Source organism: Sus scrofa, chromosome 8 (genome assembly GCF_000003025.6).
Source record: "Sus scrofa isolate TJ Tabasco breed Duroc chromosome 8, Sscrofa11.1, whole genome shotgun sequence".
NCBI classification, from domain to species: domain Eukaryota; kingdom Metazoa; phylum Chordata; class Mammalia; order Artiodactyla; family Suidae; genus Sus; species Sus scrofa.
In genome coordinates, this window is record NC_010450.4 from 89,245,310 (window position 1) to 89,270,738 (window position 25,429).

Here is a 25,429-nt window from a genome sequence, read left to right on the forward strand (position 1 = left end):
AGGGAGGGAGAGGAGAGGAAGGGAAAGGACACGCTGAGAGAAAGAATTTAAATCTGGAGCCCAGGGAGCTGCCTGTTTCTCTGTCTATACAGTCAGGACTGTCAGTTTCTCTTTGGTCTCTACCGACAGGCTGCGGGCCCTTCTAAACATGACTATATCCTATGCATTCATGGGCTGCTCTGACACCCTGGCCCCTTTTGTTCGGAGCCAGATCATCACTCTCCCTTTTCTCAGCTGCCATATGGTGCAGGGGAGCCCGAAGGACAAAGACAGACAGGGAGAGCGCAAGGCTGAAAGAGGAAGGGAAGAAAGAAAATCAAGAGTCTGCAGATGAAACTGATTTATGTCCAGTGTTCAAGGGGCAAGTGGGCAAGGTGGGGCTCAGAAGAAGTGAGAAGGGAGAGGGGGACACGGAGGGAGCGTGGGGAGCGGATGTTCTTGGAATATGAAACTTCTCACAGATAAGCAACCAGGCTGTTTCCTGTGAGACACAGGCTCTGCTTCTTCTCCAAATATGGTGCTTAAAACAGAAAATGTCTGCTCCAGTTGTTTATCCTCTGTTATCTGTCTTGAAATGATTTCTATTCTTCCTCATGGACAGAGCTTACATTATTTTATTTTATCACAATGATATAACAAAACTAAACATCTGTGTTTTTAATGCATATTCTTACATACCTGCTGTGTGATAAGTTTTAATATTGTGTAGCACCACTCTTCCTAAGAAAATTGTAATGGGCATGTGTTTTCATCAGTAGATGTTCTCCCAAATGGTCCTCTGAACACTGTACTCTGTTTGGAGGATATTTCGGGAAACCTATATTTTCAAGGGTCTATGGTCGATCCTGTTGTGACACAACTCATACTTTATTAAAGCACATGAACACTCCTAATTCGTAGATTTGTGTATGAAGATTTTTAGATTTTAAAGTCAGAGTGGCTGGAGTACATAATGCTAATCTATTCAGGCACTTTCCAAAAAAGCGTATTCTAATTAGGGTAAAATATTTGATTTTTCCCACCATTTATTTTCTATATAACACAATGTACTGCCATATTTATTGTATTTTGTGCATCAAAAGAGGCAAAAGTACAGCTCTTTGACAAAAGAATAGCTTGATACTTTTGATCATTTCTTCTTGATGACTTAGTATACAGCAAATCATGCGGCTCCCCAATATTTCGTATTTAATTCATTATGTTTGATAAAATAATGTGTGAAAATATTATTTCCCACATCAAGATGTATTTAAATATCCACATATTTCAGGGCGATATAAGTTACCAAGAGTTTACTTCAGATAGAATTATTCAACCTATTATAAAGAATAGAGGCTGCTTGCAGTTCTGTCTTTAGCTTGAAGTCCAGGACACCATATACCGCTAGTTTTACTCCTGGATTTTGACAGTAATCTCTTAGTAGGAACTGCTGCTGTTTCCTAATCTATCTCTTAAAGTTGGAGTGAGCCATCTGCTCAGACTTTGGACTTTTCATCTCTACTTATTCTCACTTACTCACTTGGGGATCTTATCTAATCTCATACCTTTAAACACACATGCATATGATGACAGCACCCACATCCACATCTCCTAAACTCTACCTGTGTATTTCTAGCTGCCATCTCAGCATATTCTGGTGTTTGTCTAAGAGGTATCCCAAACTTAATTTGTCCAAAACTAATTTCCTGATCTGGACCCATGAAACCTGCTTCTCCCATGGGCTTCCCAATCTCAACGACCACTCTATCCTGCTAGTTCCTTAGGCCAAAATTCTTAAAATCATTATTGGCTCTTCCTCTTTCTCTCATACTACATATCCAGTACAGTGGTGATCCTTGTTGATTTTATCTTCAAAATACATCCAGAATCTAATAACCTCTCACCAATTCCATGGCTACAATTTTGGTCCAAGCCACTAGTGTTTTTCAACTGAATTTTTGCAATAAACTCCTTATTTGTCTTTCTGTTTTCATTCTTGTCCTTATACTATATTCTCAATAGAACACCCGGGGTAACTCTTGTGATACGTTTTATGTTATATCTTATAGGTGTGAAATCCTGTGAACAATCGCCTACCCATTACTTCTCTAACCTGGTCTCAGTCATACTGGCTTTCTTACTAGTGACACTCCTGCCTTTGTAACTGCTGTTCTGTATGTATACAATGTTCTTTCCTCAGATCTCCTCACTTCCCTTAAGTTTTTGTTTACTTGTCATCTTCTCAGTGAGACCTTCTCTAACTCTCCATTTAAAATTTCAACTCCCTTCTCAGAACACATCATCCCATTTCCCTGTTATGTTTTTACTTTCTAACTTTCAAAGAAATTTCTTCCATTTAGAGTAGCAGCATGAGGCACTGGAGTCATTGAAAATATACAAGGTGTATACTCTTATGAAGTCAAAATTATAGCTACCAAGTTATTATAAGAAATAGATCCAAAGTGAAAGAGTTTTATTACTCTCTCTCCCTCTCTCCTCTCTCTCTCTCTCTCTATATATATATATATATATATATATATGGCTCACCAAAATATATTTTATATTTGCTAATCATTTTTTCTCACCCATTTCCAAAAAATGAAGAACTAACATATGTTCCATGCCAGGACTTATTCTTCAGTTCCTCAAACTGACCCAACTTTAAGATAAAAGGAAAACTGCCAATAAAAGAGAAGTTAAAATTAATATTCTATAAAGAGAAAAATAACTGTTAGAAAAATAAAAGCAATATCCTAAAGTAGCCTAAATTGTATTCCTCAAAATAGATAAATTCAATGAAAATCTTAGGAAAAAAACATATGCATTGTTACTGTAACCAAAACACTTGTTATACTGTGCACATTTAGTAAGTGGTGAGAAGAAAATATTCCTCTGTTTAGAAGTAGATAAGGGTTCTAAGCAGCCTATTACTTGTCCTCATTTGTCTTCTATTGCTGCTACTGTATACTGCAAGTATTTGCTAAAGATAAGTTCTCTAGTGGAAAAGTACTCAGAGCATGGAGAGAAGATCATTTTAATTCATATAACCAAACAAAAGCATCAGAAGTCATTTTGACATGGAAGAGCCTGGGTCCCGGAGTCAGCAGCATTGGTTAACATCCCAGCTCAAATATTTAGTGGCCTCAGTAGCTTAGTCAAGATAATTAATTATTATGAGCCTATTTCCTCATCTGTTATATATGAATGATACCTACCTCAAACCACTGTGGTGATGATAACAAATGCCTCTAGGACACATTTTGGCACATATGAAGTATTCACAAAAAAATGAATGTAGTATTGGTGTTAATCTAATAAAGTATTGAATTATGTATAAAAGTTAAGGTGTGGAAATCATTTTTAATCATGTTTCTCCTTTCAAAATTTAGAAGTTAATGATATTTCAATTTAATTTTACATAATCTGCTTTTTATGGTTTTAACTAGTGCAATTAAAAAAAAAAAAAGAGAAAGCTTGATTAGTAATGGGGACACCTGGCACCTTGATCATCACTGTAATACATTTCTTCTCAAATGAACCTCAAAATGCACAGAATCCCTACTTAACAGCATGTAAAGAGAATTTCCTGAGCTCAACCTATGGCTTGTCTAATAATATATACAAGTTGATTTCTTTAATTTTTCAAAAATAAGATCACATATTTCAAGGGAATCAGCACTCACTTGTTAAACTCAGAAACTTTGGGGAGCTTTAGTCCATAAGATGATGTGGGAAGGTGTAGGTGTAAATGAGTGCTTATGTTGTGCTTTTGTCAGCTCAGGCTGCCATAACAAAACACCACAGGCTGGGTGCTTAAATAGCAGATGTCTGTTTCTCACAGTTCTAGAGGCTGAGAAGTCCAAGATTGAGGTACCTAACATCCAGCTCTTTGTGAGGGCCCTTTTCCTGGCTTGTAGACAGTAATCTTTTCCCTGTATCCTCACATGGCAGAGAAGACAGAGCTTTGATGTCTTCATCTTCTTCTAAGGACTCTAAGCTCATCATGGGGCCCCACCCTTAGGACCTCACCCTAATCTAAATACTCTGAAGCTCCACCTCCAAATACCATCCCATTGTGACTTAGAGCTTCAACATATTGATTTGGGGAACACATACATTAAATCCACAGCACACTGGCAAATAGCAGTAGTTCTATAATAAATTTATGAGTTGGTACAAAGTATTAGTGATAAGAATAGTGATGCTGATTTCAGATTGCAGACCCCATTTTTTTTTTTTTTTTGTCTTTTTAGGGCCACACCCATGGCATATAGGGTTCCCAGGCTATGGTTCAAGTCGGAGCTGTAGCTGCCGGCCTACACCACAGCAACAGCAATGCCAGATCCGAGCCATGTCTACACCACAGCCCACCACAGTCCATCACAATGCCCGATCCTTAACCCACTGAGCGAGGCCAGGGATCAAACCTGTGTCCTCATGAATACTAGACAGATTCATTTCCCCTGTGCCATAATAAGAACTCTGAGATCCCATTCTTAGACCGTTTCTTTCTTTGCATGTCTGCTCTTTATGTTTATGTCTAGATTTTACCTAATATGTCCAATCATTTTATCTGCTGTGGAATGGTTCTAAGCTATGCTACTGTTTTTTCAGCACTCTGAAGTCTTGCTACATTATTTGAAGCAGTGCAGTGCTTTTACAATGTCCTCCCCTCTTCTTCCTTGTGATGATTTCCATTTAGCTGACTGCACATAAGCTGTCTAAGCATCCATGATCAAACCTGGGCAAATGATTAGTAATGTACATCAAAAATGGAGATGGGCTAAGTTGCAAGGCTTTCTGATGGGGCAAACTACCCTCAATGACATCTACTAAGTTCCGTGTACATGTTATTAAGCTAGGCATTTTTATTGACCTTCCCTCATTTATACTTGTTTTACCTAGTATGATATATATTACCATCCCTACTTCTTAGCTACTGAAATTGAGATCAACAATGATTAAAATACCTGTCTCAAATCATAAATCTAATATAAAAAGAGATCCCAAACTGAATACATATCTTGTGACTTCAAGTCCAGGTAATTCTATTACAGTGAACTTAATATCAAACAGGACTGACAGGTTATACAAATTCTATTTCATATTAACAAATCAGATCTCTGTCATTTGGAAAGTTGGATGGTATCAGTACACCACAGAGCTTAAATCTGGAGTTCTTGTTTTCTTTCTGTGTACTGTCCTCTCACAGGGCATTCTGGATTTTTTTTTTTTTTTTTGGCTTACTAAATATTCATTTCAATCAGTATATTCTTACATAAATGCTGTCTAAAAAACAATTTAATAATAAAGTGATATACAACATTAAGAATTTAAGCTTTGACTATATTTCATTTCACTTATCATTAATTGTAATGAAAAGAAAGGCCACTTGAGCTAGGTCTTAAAAGATAAGACTTTTCTAGTGAGGATGTGATGTGATTATACAATCTGCTTGAGGGAAAGGCCCTCTCAAATTCATCTTGAACCAAGGAACTCTCTCTCTGTCTGTTTTGTGTCTGTGTGAAAAATCTGCCTCTCTTCTTGTCACAAAGAGCCCTTCTCCGGTTCTGGAGCCCATGCTTCCTTAACAAATGAATGAAGAATGTGAGAAATGTAGCAAAGAAATTATATGCAGAAAAAAGTAGCAGAGAGAGGCTTGGTACACAAAAAACTACCAAGGTTTGGTGATACTAGCCTCTCTGGTTCACATCCTAGGTTTGGCATTCACTAGTAGTAGGACCTTAAGCCTCTGAAATTTATTGTCCTTATTTCAACACAAGTATCTTAATAGCATCTACCTCAAAATAATTTTACAACATATATAGTTTGTGTGAATATGTGCATGAAATATAACAGGTGCTCAATAATTACTAATTTTTTTCTTCATGTGTATTTATTTTCCCAATTAGGTATAAATTCCTTTTGACTAAGGTCACCATTTTATCACTTTTTATCAAACAAAGATGGTGTTTACTCAGTAAGTGAAACTGCAGGAAGAAAAAAAAATGTTTAGGAGGAAATAAAAGCCAACATGTTAATAAACTTCATAAGTTTTAAGATTTTTTTTCACAACTTGCTCAATAATGGGTTTAGTTCCAAAGAGCAGCCTTTTTTTTAAACAGTATATTTTATTAATTTATCTAAAAACAAAAATGAGCCCTTTAGTGCTATTTATTGAGACAAGAATCCCCACACTACATCATGAATCAGTCTTTCTCTTTCCTTCCACACACACACACACACACCACACACACACACACAGACACATACACCTCAAACATTCAAAGTGTTGATAAATTCATTCTTCACAAAAATATAATTTGAAACTCCAGCCTTATTAGAGAAACTCACAAATTAACTGAGGTGAAATAATTGCATTCATTTTCTTCTGTTTTTCTAAGAGGACTGACGCATGCTGAGATGAGGAAATATGACCTTCTACACGTGTTTTCCATGAGGAATATGTTTGTTGTACAGCCACTGAGTTAAAAGCAAGCTTCATTCCCTGGTGCACAAAGGTAATTTAGAAAATGAGCCAGAGGAGTCAGGACTGCTATTTCTCAGTCTGCTATAACCATTGACAGGCTATTTTTATACCAACTGTAGAGATATTCAGGTGAGGCAGACACCCCAGAGAATATTGGGGAAACACTTACTTTACATGAGTATTACGTTAGGCTCACTAAAATAGTCTAATAATTCATGTTTAAAATGTAAACAATTTTTAGACTATTTGGTAAGAGCTCGAGTCTAATCCTTCTTTCACCATCCAGATTTCTCATATAAGGATGTCAGGTCCCTCAGCGTTAAGATTTCTCTCGATTCTTGCCCACATACAACAAGGATTTGGAGATGGAGTTGGTCTGCTGGAGTGTGCTATTTTGGGGCCACAGCACTGGGTACTGGGATAGAGCCAGCAGTCTTGCCGCGCAGGGATACAGGTGGGGGTCTCTCCAGGCAGGATCTATCCCTTTAGGACAGGAGCATCTCTGGACACTGCTGTGCCTTAATTCAAAAATTATAGCCCTTTGATAGGGCAGTCTTAGTGGGTTGGTCCTAGCCAATCTCCCCAAGAGTGAAAAACATTCCTGCAGCCGGTTGCCTCTTGATCACAATCAGGAGTCAAGTTCCTAGCAGTGTACCGCAGATTTTATTCATGCCCTCAGAGAGAGCAGGCTGTCCTGGGAAAGGGACTAGCCCTGGCTGCAACCGGGTCTCTCCTTATTTCTCCATACAGTGGACATGTTTGTGGACCCAGATTCCCGTGCCCCAGGCCTGCTAATTTTCCCCTCCCAGCCCCCCTGCGCCATGCATAAGGGCTGAGTGTTATTTCATCTCTGTAAGGGGAGGGGGTGCATTTTGATCCTCTGATTGGTTCCAGGTGAGGCTGCCGTATTTGCATGGGGAACAGGCTAAATAGAGGCAGGGTGAGGAATGGGCGACATTCCTTCTCTTGTAGGGAGTGAGCAGGCTGCTCAAGGTGGGGGAAGGGGCATTATAATGATACATGAATGGTACTTGAAGCTTATAACAAGGACACCCACTGAAATTTATCCCTCACTGTTACTTGGATCCAGTCAAGGTACCACTGTCTCTGTTTTCATTCTGGTGGTACTACTGAGGTTATCACCTTCTTTGACAAATACCCAGATATCTTCATGAGGTCAAGGCATGTCACTACTTGTCTAATTAAATTTTATTTTCTGGAATTCACACTCTGGGAGTCTCCACTGGGATACTGATAGCATTCAGGACACACTACCCCAAAATCTGGCACCTTGATATACTGAATATTTTAAGATGAAACAAACAGAAATGGCAAGTGCTGGGAAGACTCTTTGACCTTCTCCCAAGAGGCAGGTCATTAGACCTTCATGAGAGTGGTGCCCTCCCTGTATCCAGAGGAAAGAAGCATCCTTATCTCTGAAGACAGAGGGACACTAGGGGGAGGAGGGGGAATCTAAAGCAATAGACCTTCTAAGTTTCCCCCAGTTTACTATATCCAGGTCACACCCTTTGTCCTATCACATTTTCCCACACTTTTCCACTCTTCATCAAACCTAGCATAAAAAAAAAAAAACGTTCAGGTTTAATTATTGCTTCAGGTCTCCATTTCCTTATGAGGGTTCCTGTGTCAGGTAAAGTTTGGATTAAATAAGTTTGCATGCTTTTCTTTTGTTAAAGAGAGACCTAGTTAAGAACCTAAAAAAAATAGAAGGACAATGATATTTTTCCTCCCATACAATGTCTTATTGAAAGAAAATGTTGTCACTAAATATAGTAGAGTAAAAATTGTGTATATAATTCCATACATTAATGGTCAATATTTCAATGAGAATGAATAGCTATGTTTTGGGAAAAAAAGCCTTTTTTACTGCATCTAACCTTTATTGGTAGATTCTCATTTCTAGAAGCTCTCTGAGCATTCTAATTCAAAGCCCAAGTGGGATGCATTTATCAAGCATAATAGTTCTTTGAGCCCTGGACTACTAAAAATTTTTCCTAAAATTCTTGAGCCACTTAGTGTTTGGAAAATAGACTTCTAGCTTTAAAGATACTACCACTGAATATGAAAATCTAGAATTTATTGCCAGCCATGAGAAGAGGAAAATAAGGTGTTTGAATAATTTCATTTATCTGGCATTTATTCCCTCTGATTACGTATTTTTAGAGCAGACTTTTTTAAAAGCTTAAATTTAAAGGATGGAACAAACATTTTCTTTTAAAAGGATGTTAATAATCCCTTGGGCAGGTACTTTTCTTCCTGAATACACATAAAGGCATTTCTACATTATACATTTGACATAATTGCATGTCAAGTGCCTAAAATTTAAACATATTTTATATAATGGATAAAATCAGTTACACCAAGTAAATTTAATAGCGAAGGTAATTTTACATGATGAATTCACATTAAGCATTTGTGCAACTTTTGCAAAGATATATTTCCACTCTTAACTAAGTTCATATAGTGAGACTTAAATGCACTAACCCCTTCCTCTTTTTTTTTTTCTAAAAGATTTCACATTTTTGAACTTTTCTAACATCATTTTACTCAAGCTGCCCATTAGTGGTGGGTGTTCTGCCTTGATTTACATGCTAGTAATTCACTGTTTATGGCAAAAAATACTGTTAGAACTCAAACACCTATTTCATTAATTGATTCTTAACACCAAGACAATTGCAGCTCTATATCTGACACATGATTTTCATCACTGAAAATAAATCAATAGTATATGTTTGAGTATGAATACTGTGGTATGAATATGTACTTTTCAATTTCATGAAGCTAACCTGAACTCTGGATAACTATGTTTGAGGTTTTAATGATTGAGAGATTTTTTTTTATTCCTACTAGCCGAAAATTATTTTTTGAGTAGACAGTGGGATATGAAACGAGCAACTTCTTTAGATAACTGAAATTATTAAGTCACTTAGATTCCTCCAAGTTCAACTCCGGCAGCAGCCCTTCCTGACTAACAACTTCCTTCCCACTGCATAGCCCTCCTCCCACATCCTACCAGCAACTCTAAACTAAAGACAGACTTTTAAAATATAAACCAATGCTTTAGGATAAAATTTGTTTTTCATATAATATAAATCTCTTAGAAATGTTGGAAATAGTGGTTTATGAGAAGGCGAATTGTTTTTCATTGGCCTGTAGCTTTTAATGTTAAAACTGAAGTGCAGCAATTATATTCTTCATAAAACTACAATTTAGTGACTTCTGACCTCTTTCCCATCCGGTCCCAAGTATTTCTCATTCCAATAGTAACAGCAGAGGGAAATTTTAAAAAGACCCACATTTACAAGAATTTAGCTTCTGGCAAGCATCATTTTAAAGAATTCACTTCCTGGCTCATGGTTTACATGACCTGTCTGTCTTCTCTTGCTTCTTTCTTTCCTTCCACCCTTCCCCCTCTCTTCAAGGCAAGCTGAGTTTTAACTATTGCATTAACTCTGTGTCCTGCATCTTTTGCTTTCTATTCTCATATCCATGGGAATGGAAGCTGCCTAGAACTATCAGAACAATATCCCAACATGTGACCACTGTTCTGGCTACATCAGCCACCACTGACTAGAGAAGTATCAGCATCATTCATTCAGAAGTAAAAATACCTCATAAGCTATTAGCTAACTTTTATAATGTATCTTTGGTATTGCTTGTTTTTGTAAGCTGTTATTCCAAAGAAAAACTTGATTCATGTTAAGATCTAATTTTCCTTGGGGGCACAAAATATGGAGTCCTGTTTTAATTAAGGAATGAATTTTATCATATTATTTTCAAGACTAGTTTGTAGTCTTATTTTAATTATGTTTATAATCTCTCTTCCCCCCCAAAATTCTCACTCAGAAGTCATATGTATGAAGAACCAAATTTCCACTATTTGTTCTATCAGGAAATGAGAGAATCAACTTTGAGGCAAAAATCAAGGGGAAAAATTAAGTTAGTGCAGTTAAACCTCAGTTCATAAAATCAATGCATCCTCAAAACATTAGGATACACAAGAGAATTATACTGGTAAATGTGGAAACGTTTTTCATTTGTTTTATTTTTAGATAAGATTTCTAAGTAATTTCTCGAGCTTGAGAAAGTTTCCAATTAAAAACAAAATTACATACCTTCTTAAAAAAATAGTTCAAAAAGAAAAGAACAACAATAATTTAGCCTTACAACTATACTCATTATGTTTTTATATTATCTACGCTAACTTTTTTTTTTAAGAGTTTGAAAACATCTGTTTCCAATAGGTTGGGAGAGAGTACAATTAACTCTTTTTTTAAAGTGAAAGCAAGTTAACTCTTTCCTCATTCTCGTTTCCTTCGTATGGTCATCCTCTTCTCTTGATCTGTTTTTTATTATCCATACGTTCTTATTTCTAGTTCGCCTACTGTGAGCTCTCTCAACGTTTTCCTCTTTGAATCCCTGAGAACAAATACATGACTAATTCAGCATACTGCCGTCTTCCCTCTTAGACATAGTTTTCTGCATCAGACAGGACCCGGTTTGCGGACCCCTGTACCTCTCTTTTGGTAAAATCAGCCATCACTCTTTTCAAGGAATGTCCTAGGTGCTCCACCTTCAGTGGGTGTTTCCAGCAGTGAAGTTTCCCTTAGAAGAGCTGGGTGGACATAGTCTTAGGTGGAAACTAAAATGAAGGCCTAAGTCTGTGGACTCATTGACCCACCCAGATCCAGACCGGCAATCTCAACTTTATCAGAACTGCACCAGTGAAACAACCAAGCCCATGAAGTGGTTAACTTTCCAAGGACAAAGACAGCTCCAAGGAGTTTGTTTAATGTTTATACCATGATTTCAACCACCATTCCAGACCCATGGAACTCAGCACATGACCCCCTGCCTATAAAACCTGATTCTCTCCCAATGGTGGGGGGCTCTGAGTTCCTCTTGCTCAGTGCTCCTGGCCACTGCTGGTCAATAAACCTTGCTTGAGATCTCATAACTCCAGTCAACTGTCTTTCTTTCCCCAGTGCTCTAACACATAGCAAGTGCCGAAACCCATGTCCTGCCAATCAAGACTGTGGAGGTAACTATGTAGTCATCCATTTTTCATAATATGGCATCACTTATTTATCCTGTAACTATTGCAAAAAGTATGACAATTGAATTAGAACTTTGAGGTCATAAGGTAAATAAGTTTTTGTTTCTATAAATATTAATACTTTCTTTCAAAAGAGGTTATAAAAATGTAACACAGGAGAGTTCCCAAATGCTTGGCATCCTTAATTTTTTTTAAGATTTTTATTTTTTCTACTATAGCTGATTTACAATGTTTTGTCAATTTCTGGTATACAGCAAAGTGACACAGTCATACATATATATATATATGGATGTGTTGTGAGTATGTGTACATATATACTTTTTCTTTCTTTTTCTCACATTATCCTCCATGATGTTCCATCACAAGTGACTAGATATAGTTACCTGTGCTATACAGCAAGATCTCATTGCTTATCCATTCCAAATTCAATAGTTTGCATTTACTAACCCCAAATTCCCAGTCCATCTGCTCCTTTCCCCTCCCTTTTGGCAACCTCAAGTCTGTTCTCCATTCAGTCTTCTCTGAATTACCTAGTCATAGTCTTTAAAACATTTTCTACCAAATTGTTGGCCTTTTCATGATAAATTAAATTCTTTAATATATTTGGGTAATAATACATTCTCTTATAGTCTTACTATATTATACCATCATTTTTCAAAATAAAGTTCTAATATTAAGATGGTCAAACTTTAATACAGTATAGTCATGTGTTCATAATAAAATTACCCTTTTGCTTCTTGATTTTTATCATGTGTTAGCATCATTGTCCTTTATCTTGATAGCCTAAAACTATTTACATATTTTTAAGATTTATTTTTTAATTCACCTTGAATTTACACTTTTTAAAACTCAAGATTTTGCTACTCCTTTTGAATATGTTGTAATTTTGTGGCCTCAATAATTTTTTTTTACAATTTCTGGAAAATTTTTAACTATTACTTTTCCAAGTATTGGGCTTTGTCTTTATTCTCTATTCTCAAACTCCTATTAGAAATCCATTCTATTCCCTAGCTCTCTTTACTTCTGTTTCTTATTTCTCTTTTCTTTAACTCTTTTTGCAGCTTCTAGATCTTTTCCTCAGACCTATATTCGAGTTCATCAACATTCTTTTCCTGTGGTCCTAATCAGCTGTTTGGCTTGCCTAAAGAGTATGTATTTTACATTTGTACATTTTCATTTCTAAACAATCCTTTGTTTTTGTTTTTTTGTTTTTTTGTTTTTATCTTGCTAATCACCCTCTTTTTCATTCAAAGCATTCTGCATTACTGTTTAACTTCCTTCTTACAGCACCTTAGGGACTGTAAATTATAAGGTATTATTTATATTGTTCTATTAGCTCAAATTCTTGGAGAGTTAATCCTGTAACTATGTCTGTTCCATCTACTTCCTAGTACAGTACTTCTGTGATTGAAAAGTTTTTACAGAGATATCACTTCAAAGGATTTCCACCTTTCTCCTGGCAATCACTATTGCTCTGATTGGTAGAAATGTCCCCTTAGAGTCAGTTTGCCTATTGTTTTCTACTAAGTAGCTCAGAATGACCTTTTCTACACAATGTTTGATTGACTCAGGGTTATTTCCTGAGTTTGAGTTTTGACATCATGCAATACTGAGGCAGGGGGCAAGAGGGCAGAGCGTATACTTTAAAAGTTTGACATAGCTGATGAGGATATGAACAAATCTGGTCAGAACCTTTAAGGCCCAAGATGGTAGAGGACTGGGCTCCCAGTAGACCTTGAGCCTCATATGCACTCATTGTAATACATTAACATGCTAAGTGACAGGCCCACAGGTGCCACGACAGTTCAGAGGCTCACCATAAAAGGCCACAGAGTGGGTGGTGGCCCAGTTCCTGGAAATCCCTGTCCCTTCTCCAAGATAGTTAGACTATTCCTCCCACTTGTTAGTTTATGAAATTACCAGCACATAAAAACTAACCCTCCCTACAGACCAGGTTGCTCTTGTCCTTTAAAATGTCCACATCCTGCTTGTAGAGTGTGCTTCTCTCCAAATAAACCTGCTTTCAATTTACTGTGGTTCCCTCTCAAATTCTTTCCTATGTGAAGCCAAGGATCCTCACTCTGTGGCCTGTTCCAGGAGCTTGCCCAAGACTTGAGACAAGACCAGTCCTCTCCCATCCCCCTTTTCTGTAATAATACTCTCATTTTAGACACACTCCCATACAAAACTTTGGTTTTCACTTTTACGGGAAATTTTTCTCTAGCCATAAATAGTTATAGTCTTTTGTTTTGTGGGTCAGTGAGTAGTTTTCTTGTCCTTTTTTTAAGGAGGCTGCATTTATCCCAGAGTATTGGCTTTTTTGCATGGGTGTCATTTCCACTTCCATGCCTCCTCTACTGTTTTGAACCTAAAAGCTGCAGCCTTTATGATTAGAGTAATTATCAGATAATCTCTGAGATATACTAGGTTTTATCACTTTCTTAATAATTTTTTTTCATTCTTGTTAGGAGTTCCTTCCTTCTCAACTCTGATAATTTTATCTTTCTACAGAATTTACCTTTTCTCTTCTAGTCTCTATTCTTCTTTTCCCTTACTTCTCCCCATACAGCTCTCATTCTCTCTCTCTCTCCCCTTTCCTTTCCCACTTCCTTTCCCACTTCCTCTCCCTCTTTCTTTCATTTTGTTCAAATATCCTCTTATTGAAGGAGAGTCTTAGGCTGCAGGACAGTAAGTTACCAGATATCTCTTAACTCACTTTGAATGGACCATTTCAATACAATCTCAACATTTATTCTTGTCTCCAAGTTCTGCCTTCTCCATTCCCTTGCATTAACTGATTCAAGTTTTGTCTTCCTGAACAATACTATTAGTATGCTAAACACTCTAAACCTATCATTGTTCTTTTCTCTGATCTAATTTGTGAGGTCAAGCTTACCAGGGGAATGAGCAGGTGGATCAATGTACCTATAAAAAAGGATTTTTTTTTGTTGTTTTTATGGCCACACCCCCCAGCATATGTAAGTTCCCAGGCTAGAAGTCAAATCAGAGCTTGCCTACACCACAGCCACAGCAACACCACAACCACAGCAATACCAGATCCAAGCTGCATCTGTGACCTAGCTGCAGCTTGCCACAATGCCTAATCCTTAACCCAATGAGCAAGGCCAGGGATCAAACCCATATCCTCATGGATACTAGTCAGATTCTTAAACTGTTGAACCACAGAGGAACTCCCCAAAAGTATTTTTAAATACAGAGAATATTGTACTCTTTCTTAATGATGAAAATAATCATTAAGAGGGCAGTGCACTAAATAACCACAATAAGGATTATTTATAACAGTCGAGATTCTACATCAAAGTAATGATCAGCAATTACTGCCTCTTTGAAGACTATATTTAAATTTTATTGCATCTCAGGCATCTCAGGCAACTACTTGGATGTACCTTATTGGTGATATAACAGGGCTCATTTCTAAATCCTTAGAAAGTGATAGCCTTAAATTTTTGTTATTTATTCTATAAGGAAGAGTAATATATATGCCTTATGCTATGTATGAAATTGATCTTTTGCTAACATACAACTCATGTTTTTGGATGTGTTTTCCTTCCATCCAAGTTTAAATTAAGTTGTATTTCCTAAAAGTACACACATCCCTGTTAGAAGAAGAAATGAAGGCTGGTTATAGTCTTCATATATGACTGTTGTATGACTGAGAAAATAAGCCATTATGGAAAAATGCTCACCAGTAATGCTGTCAATGAGACATTTACATTCTTTGAAATGAAAAACTGATTGGATTCTCCTTCTTAACATAGGCTGCTTCTCTTAGTCTGTGATTCTCTGAAACTGTAGATCTCCTTCAAGTATATCTTATCATTCTACACAGTATGTTGTACTTTTAGAGCTCATTCATGACTCATCTAGAAGGTCATATAATTTTATTCATAGAATTTGTTAACAATGGGAAAGTACATGTATGGTAGTAAAGTCTTTTTAATTTGTGAATTTAATATGTACAACAATCCTAAGAGTCAGGTACAGCTTTTAGCATCATTTTACAGATAAAGAAATTTTACTTGTCCAGCTGTTAAGTGGTGCAGCCAGGATTTGACCCAGACACTTTGCCTGTCGACATCTTGCACTTGACAACTTGTGCAATTCTCTTTACCAATTCCAACTGGTCATTCGACCATGTGAGCAAATTGTTAGCTGTTCTACTGAACTGAATAATCTTGTCTCCAATTTGCTCTTTTTGAAATATTTCTGAATAACTTATTGGTATGACTAATTCTATCTTTGCTCTAGAATTATTTTACTATTATTTATTATTTTCAGAAGCACTGAAAAAAAAATCCATTACCCAAGTAATCTTTTTATTCAGGAAAATAAGTTTGGCATTGCCCTTAACTTTTGACACCAGAGATAAACTGATCAGAATACTTAGAAATGAATCCATGAATGCAATTATAAGAGAAAATAGATGGTTAATTGTGCTAATACATATTCTTCCTTATAACCTTTCACAAGTAATTGAAGAAATAAATTTTATCTCTCCAACTAATGAAATGAACTCACCAATAGTTGTTCCTCTTGCTGCAACTCTTAAGGTTGTTTTGTTTATCTGAATATAAGTATTGGGAACTGTTCAACCAGTATGAGAAACTCCTCCAGGAGATGGAAGGAGCTATGTTTTCATAAACTCCATGTTCTAAGAGAGTTTCACCATAAACTTTATAAGGAAAAACAAACAATAGTTGCCTTGCCAAATCTATGTATTTTTGAAATTACCAACTTTAATGTTTGAAGACATGTTGTCATTATCAAGTAACTCAAGTTACATGAAATATGATTTAAATTCCCTAAGGAAACATTTCAAAATGTGGTATGTATTAGGTTCTTTCATTTCCCAAAAGGTGATTGGAAGAATGAGGGCTAGAAAAATGTTGTGCTTGGCAGTTCTGTGAGTTTCACACCCCCATCACCCATTTTTGCATTTAAACTGATCATTTACTGGCAGCAGATGGGTAATAGGATAAAAGTTTTCAATATGGTGTGGTGGGCATATATATTTCCAGGCACAATATGAGAGAGTACAAAGAAGCATTCTTAATGTGATTAACAAAGAGGCATGGAATCCGCTATCAATCTTCCTTGTTACTGTCATAGCACTTCCCAGGACTGTTAGAGAAACTTTACAATAGCTGAATGCATGTTACACATACAGATGGGGAAGTGCCTTAGGCAGTTTGGCAAAAGTTGCTAGGAGTCCATTTTTTGAATTTCTGCCTTCTGAGTCACCAAGTATGACATTTTCATCTCAGAAGTCCTCTTGCTTTAATGTTGACATGGCTGTATCATTTCATAAACCATATTTGTTGCATTTGAAACTTTTTTAATATCAATAATATACTTCATTGAGATTAACATTAAATTACAAAATGCAAGTTTATTTTAATCTATCTGAGGACACATTTCTTCCCCCTGTGTTCTAGGGAAATCCCTCTCTCAATTTTAGTTTTGCTAACTGTAGGGGAAAAAAAAAAAAACTAAGAATATTTCTATCATGAATTTTTTTGTGTGAACAGTGTTCTAGTTGATGTATTATTTAGTAAAAGTGTGAACAATTCATATGCGCTACTGTTGCAGATTCTTAAATATAGAAGAAAAAGATACAGAAGTACATTCAAAGTAGAGCTTACAATGATGATAGGTTTGTTTGCTTCCTTATTATTTATTTTAGCTCAGTCTTTACTAAAAAAGTACTTGGCTTTGGGTACCCATTAATCTCTAGTTCTAATCAGAATCATGATATTAAAGGGATGATTTTAAATGACTAAAATTTCCTGAAAAAAATCTTAGAATGATGTTGAGTGTATTTCTACACACATCAACTATGGGGGATTTTCCTTAGGCTTACATTACTGCTAGATGAGGGTCTTGTTTAGCCTATCATGATTCCCAGTCCTAATTTGGAATATAAAGAAGATGAGATTAAAAGCCTGGGCAAAGGGTCTAATGTTCGTTCACAGAGATGGAAAATGAAAGATGGTCAGTGACAAAGTATATTTTTACGTAAAAAAGGGAAGTTGAGGGACTGTTTCATTTAACTATAAATACAGAGTAAGAGAATAGAATAATTTCAGAATGCATATGGGAGCTTAGGCTAAAGTTAAGGAGACTTGGAGATATTTGAAAGAGAAAATATTGAAATTGGGAAATACTTGTTTGCTCAGAAGTGATGCAGAGCTCCATGAGATTTGGTAGCTTGGATTTGTAGTATATCCAATCAACTTAACTCTTCTGTTAGCTTTCTCCAGCAGTGCTCAGAGATCAGGAAGGGGGGTGAGGAATTAAATGGAAGTTATGTATGACAGAAAGTCAAGACCACGGAGATCCTGGAATGAAGCAGAAGTATGGTAGTATCTCTGGGATAACAAATGACTGAGGACAGAATTCAGCTTGTGAGAAAATGACAGACCTCAGCATGGTAAGTAGAGATCAGGGAAGGAAATTCCAGAAATCTTGATCTCAGAAGAGGAGAGATTAGAATAATGATGACACCAAATGTGTGGCCTATATGCCATAAATATTGTATCATTATCAAAATCCACAGCACTGGGAGATCAAGGAATTATAAGGACAGGTTATGAATTCATCCTATTAAATAAGGTTGGATTTTTTCGGTCACCCCCACAGCATGAGGATGTTCGTGGGCCTGGGATCAAACCAGTACCATAGGTGTAACCAGAACCACAGAAGTGATAACTGCTGGATCTTTAATCCACTAAGCCACCAGAGAACTCTGAGTCTTTAGTTTTAAATGTTTTACATATTTATAAAGCTTCAGACCTAATTATCAAGTACATGTTTGAATATTAATTTTACTCAAAGGGTATTTTTAAGGGCACAAATTATTCTTAGACATTTTTTTTTTAAATCCAAGGCAGAAAACCCAGCTGATCCATTCCCTTATAGAGGAATCTTCCCAGATTAGGAAAAATTAGGTGTATGGAGATTATTTTTTATAAAGGAAGGGGTACGTTCAGACATTTTGGATGCTTTTAGAAAATAATAGTCACCCCTCCCTTAAGTACATCTTTTTCATTTGTTGGTGCCTTCCAAAAAAATGTTGGCTGTTAAGTTTGCTTTTTATATTCATTAATAACCATTTGCAAAGAAATTCACTTTCTCTTCATTATTATTTTCTTCTTTGTTTTGCTCTGACACTTTAATCCTGCTGGCATCTTTCAGCACATAATGAAAACCAGCTCTGCCTTTTCCTGGTTTCCTCATTTCTGAGTACTATGGCAACGGATGCTAGTTGACTTAGTACAACTTGAAAATGTCACATTGCTCTTCATCCTTTGATGAATGCACATTCATGAGTACAGCTCAATGCATAAGCAATTAAAGGCAGTCCTAAAAAGTACCATAGCGAAAGTCACCCTTGGATGATATTCCCCAGGTGTTGCATTCAGAGTAAAACATGTCAAGGCACTCCTGGTATTAAAAAGACAAGTCTTTTTGTCACTGAGAATGATTAGCAATCACTTTAGAAACATTTTTTTTTATGAAACACAATTGATTTCTGTAAATAAATCTTAATTCCAAATACTGCATTCACTCAGAATTATTTCCTCCAAAACTAATGAAATCCATTAAAAACATATAATGAGGAAGAAACAAAGAGAAAAATTATTTCACACACATATAAATTACAACTTAAACCTAATTTCAGTGATACATATAAGACACACACAAACACACTCACACACAAATTTTAACTTACCTAATTTTAACACGTTGCAATACAAAAATATATTTAAGAATGGTTGGCTATATAATGGCAAATAAATGCTCATCAAACAGAGACTATCTTTATTTGATAATCTACACCAAAATGACTATATAAAATTAAAATAACAGCAATAATATTGGATATTTGTTATTTAATTTTTTTTTTGTCTCTTTTGGGCCACACCCATGACATATGGAGGTTCCCAGGCTAGGAGTCAAATTAAAGCCACAGTTCCCAGCCTACACCACAGCCACAGCAAAGCAGGATCTGAGCCACATCTTCGACCTACAATGCAGATTGCAGCAACACCAGATCCTTAACCCACTGAGCAAGGCCAGAGATCAAACCTGCATCCTCATGGATACTAGTCAGGTTCTTAATCCCCTGAGCCACAACAGGAACTCCATCATTTTAAAATTTAAATTAAAAATATTCATTACACTTAAGAGTATATGCTTTGTCATTGTATATATATTGTCTGGTATTGCTATGATTTTTATTGATGATTCTATATTAAATTACATATAGAATCTCATATTTTTATAGGGTACAAATTATTTTCACATACCAATTATTTCATTTCTTCATTCCCATTCCAATAATATCTGTGCCATGTATAAGTGGCTTATTTTATTATTTACATTTACCATTGAGGAAACCAAGATTTGAAAGCGTAATAGTAGAAATCAAGAAGTCAGGAAGTGAAAAAACTGAAATGCTACCTAGACCTCTGATTTTATATTCAGGGCGCTTATCTTGTCATCTTATATCTTTCATGTATATGCCTTAATTAAATACATCTCCCAAATAGTCTATATTCCTTAGGAAAATTGAAGCTGTTAAATAAGAATTTTCTAAAGCAGCTAGTGACAAAGACAATCAGTGAATTCCAGCCATAATGTTTTGTGACATGTTCCTGTGCTTTCAACACAGAGACGTCTTTGAAGTCTGAAAAATGCCATATCTAAAAGAAGCAGAAGCAAAGTAATGATAAATATACCCAAGGCTTGCTCACAATGATTAATTAATTAATTCTATTTCATTGAAAGGCACCATAAAATGCAAAATAAAGTTTTTGGGGGAAAGCGACATTTCCATGTAAATAATTTGAATGTATCAGAGAATGCTATTCATTTTAAACCGGCATTTAGAGTACCTACCCTAGGGAGCTCCAAGAAAATTTCCTTCTGGCAGTTCCCAGTGTCCAAGAACAGACATAAAGCTTAAAGTGAGTCTATCATACAAGCTAGACACATAGAAATTAGGGCAGTTTTGAAATGCAATCATTCTCTACAGGAAAAGGTTATAAATGAGGTTCATGCAAGTGAAGCTTAAAATAAACAGTTCGAGCTTCCAAAAGGGATGCATCTTGGCCACACATCCCACTGGGGACCTACCAGGAAGCTCATTAAAAAGAGAGCCAAGACTCACTCAAGAAGCAGTAATAGTGAAGTGGTTAAGTGTGAACTCTGAAATAAGTCATATTGTGTTCAAAGCTCAGCTCTGCTAACTCCTACCACGCACATTGAATAAAATGTCTTTACCTCTCGTGTCCTAGTTCCCCCACATGTAAGATAGGAATGATAATGGTAACTGATATCCTGGGGGTATTGTGGGAAGTGCGTGTGCTAAAAGAATAAAGTCAAATAGATCATTTACTTGGGCCCTCATAATAAAAATATTTTCAGGCTGTGTAACACTCTGGGAGTTGTCAAATTAGTAGAGCAGCTGTCAGAAGTTGATATTCCTGATGTTTCCTTAGTAACTGCCCACTAGTGTGCAAAGGAACATAGAAAACCATCTATGAGATTGCTCTGAATGCACTTCAAAAGGTATGCCAATATCAGAAGATATAAAGATAAAAATGGATTTGAGCATATAGAACTAAATACGAATGGCTAAAATATCCTAATAAAGATTGAATAACAAATAATATTGAAAAAGAGATGATGAAACAAAGAATGCCTTGAAGTTTGAACATCTTGTGTATATAAAATATATGAAAAGTCAGTTAAAATAAAAATAAATACAAAATGTGAACTAGTGCTTAATGAAGTCTGGAGTACAAATAAGCCAAAAGATAGAAAAATATTTTCAACCTAATTATGAACAAAGGTAAACATTTGAATTACTATAATAAAGCATTTTTTATCACTAAAAATGGCAGAATTTTAAGACTAAAAACTATAGTAAAAAGAGGACTGTCATGTGCTCTCTTAGCTTGTTGACAGAAATGTAGAACTGACATGCACTTTCTAAATGTCAATATGATAAAACAGATCAAAACCCCCAAAATATGCATATCATATTACCAGGTATTCTATTGTTAAAATTTACAATTAGGAAATTACCAGCTTTATAATGTTCTTTACTCTGTTTATAGTTTGAAAAAAAAATAGAAACAAAATAAGAGTTCTTCAAGAAAGGGTTCATTAATTAAATACATTGAAAAAATATTCATGCTATGAAAGATACTACCCTTTAAAATAATGATGAGTATCTGTTTTATTGGCATAAAAATGCATAATTCAGTATTTAATATACAAAGCGGGTTACGAACTGTGTATTATCTCATTTTTCTTTAAGACATAAAGAAATGAGACAGATACAGAAAGTAAAGAGAGAATAAAAATAAAAAGGAAAAGAGACAGAGAAAGCAGATAAATGGACACCAAAGTTAGAATGGTTAGACACACATTATTGATGTTTTCTTCATTATACTTTTCTTCGTATTCAACACTTTTTTTTTTTTTTTTTTTTTTGGCCCATACCCACAGCATATGGAAGTTCCCTGGCCAGGAATCGAAACCGCGCCACAGCAGTGACCCAAGCCATTACAGTGACAGCACCAGATCATTAATCTGCTGCACCACAGGGGAACTCCTTGTTTTCAACACTTTTAACAGGAAGATATACTCAGTTGAAAATAAAAACATTTCCATTAAATAAGGATAAAAAATATTCTGTAAAAAGCATTTCTGGATAAAATATTCTTCTAGACTGGCACTTAGCAGCTTTGCTCCTAACCAAGGGATCTAAATATGATAGCTGAAAAGTAACAAAATAGTTCCATTGTCTTTCAGCTATGAGGCAGTGATCTTTTAAACCACAGTATAAAATGGCTCATCTTCTTGAAATGTCATTTTGCTCAAAGGTTTTGAGGAAAAATGAAATTTTGTGCTGTTAAAATATTTTTATAAAATAGAAGCATCTTGTGTCAAAAATATATATGCTTCTGGACTTTTCCAATGTGTTCATAACTTAGAAAAATCTAAGTTGTATACCATAACTTAGAAAAAAAATCAATGGATGGGTATTTGAAAAATTCATATTTTTAGACACACTGATAAAGAAAATGGTAGTAATTTTAAGTGCCTACTTTTTCAACTGTGTGCAGGCTTGTGTAGGTAAATATACATTGATAGGCCAAGTATTTAAGTGGATTTGAATGATCAGTTTTTCTCATGAGGAGACAAAAAAACTCACAAATATATATATATATATATATAAACTGCTTAACACAATTGAAATCATTTTAATGGAAGAGATGCTTTAAAAAATTATTACATTTAATGGATTTTATTTTCAGAACTAAACTATTCCTGCAAGTAGAAACTAACTGCAGAAAATTCAGTTTGAGAGGCAGATAAAGAGAGTTGATTCCGGCCACATGAATTATTTGAGAGGCTTAGTTCCTTTACATATTTAGAAAATATACAATTGTGAGTCATCTTTATCTACCAAGAAAGTGTTTTGACAAGTATTTCTTTGAAATAAAATTAATGGAGTGACTAGCGGATCACAGAGTATTTCCTCAAGCTACATAATCAATTTTCAGCATACTTGTGCCTCTGAATAACTCTTCTACTTCAAAGCCAGTTTTATTAGTTTTTAGCCACTTTAAAACCAAGTTTTATCAGGTTTTTAGCCACTTTAAAAGCTACTATAAATATATTAGTATACAAATTATATACTAATGTTGATATTGGGATCTAATATTTCAAGATTATGCCAAATCATATCTTGTCATTAAAATAGGCTGTGTATATCCTCTATGACTCACAAAGTTTCTCTCACCAAGGTGACATTCATGAGGTATTTGCGGGATGATTGGTAAATATGGATTAAATAAACCAGCCACTCTTTCCCATGCCCTGCATACCTCAATCGCAGCCTACTGGTCAACCTTGCTTCCCCTGACCTCCAGCTTTCAGCAGAAGTTAGAAGACCAGATTTGCCCCAGTTTTCTCATCAGCTTAATGTGGAATTTGAATAAGTTTCAAAGTATTACTTTGCAGAATGTTGTATAACTAATTTATAATCAGGAATAATACTATTTTTTTTTTTTTTTGTCAATGAGAGGATTAGTATGAGGTACATTTGATAGAGTATTTCTTTTTCTCTGACACTTTGTTCCTTTCTATCTCACAGTAAATAACAGTAAGTAAGGTCACTTAATAATTGTAAGTTCTCAACCATTCTTGGAAATAGTGGATACTACTTTCTCCACATCCTTTTCTTTTTTTCTTTTCTTTCTTTTTTTTTTGTCTTTTCCTAGACTTATCATTTCTCTACTACTTGACTTTAAAAATTGAAAGCACTAACAATCTGTGAGATTTTAGGCAGGTCATGGCATGATGTTAGGTATCTATATGAGTAAAAGAGGATTAAGTATGGCCAGATTACAGAATTTTTAGGAGAATTGAGTAATGTACTTGAAAATATTTTATAAAGTGTAAAGATCACACAAGTTAGTGATATCATGTGTTTCCTACCTTTGAAGTTTCTTTTCATTCCATAATAGAAACATTATTTTTATAAACTTTTACACTTTTGTTGTGTGATACCTGTATGTTAAAACTAGTCAACATTTTACTCCTGTATGAGACTTCAGACAGGATGTGACATTTCATTCAGAAGTACTGAAAGAAATAATGCCATCAGGTCCATTTCTGATTTTTCACTTTAGCAAGTTGCTTATTGAGAAGACTGATTTCACATTTAAAATGCTGGACTTTTATAGTTTTGCTTCCACAAAGAATATTTAAAAAGCAGTCCTTTAAAAAATTATGTGGGTTATTTATAACTTCCCGTATTCCTTTCATCTTAATGGCACACAATATATGATATTTTATAACCTCTGTAATTTCCATTATCAGTCTGCAAGTCTGCATTTCTTTCTTTGTTGACTCATATATTTGCAAATTATTTATTCATCCCAAGATACATCCATGCAGTTGTGAGAAAAGAATAATACCAAAGCTGAACCTGAGTAAAAGTGACTCAGTAAAAGGCACATAAATCTCTTTTTCTTTCCATGTTTCAAATTAGAATACTACCAAAGTTTTAGAATAATTTTTAAAATTATTGAAAGATGCTTTCTGTGAATGAAGGGTCCACTTTCTCTCCTACGTTGCTGTAATTAATCACACTTCATCCTCTATTCCCAGGAATGTTTAGTTGGGCTTTAGATAAATGTGTTGGCATCATTTCCCATGGAAGGTGGGATTTTTCTTATTTGGATTTTTATTTGTTTTTATAAAGTTAGTATTTCACATGGATCCCTTTATTTTTCCAGAATATTGTTTCTATAAACTTCCCAAGCCTTTATCTTGTTTGTTTCTTCCTAGAACAACCGGTTTCATTTGATTATTTTAACTTTCTATCTATGCTACTGAAGGTCACTATCCTCAGACTTATTTCCTTGAGAACTTTCCCGTTTCACATACTATGTTTATTAGGCTATAATCAACTTTCTAAAATTATCTAATATCACTACTATAACACTGTTCAAGTCTTCAAAGAATACCAGGTCCAAGGATTGTTTCTGTGCATAGGGTATTCTTTGATAATAAGAATCTGTCAGCACACTAGCATTGAACAGACTCTGGAATGCAAATGATTTAGTCTAACTTGCTTCTTATTCTCTTCATAAAATAGAGCTATATATTTCCCAACCAATTCACTAACTTGTATTGAACAATTCCAGCTCTGAGATGACCTCCCTTCATGAAGCTAATATAATTTTACCATCACATATACAGTCTAAGTGTTAATATACACATGCCTAAATCAAGTCCATTTTCTAATTTGTAAGAAACTCACTCTATTTAGGTGAGCA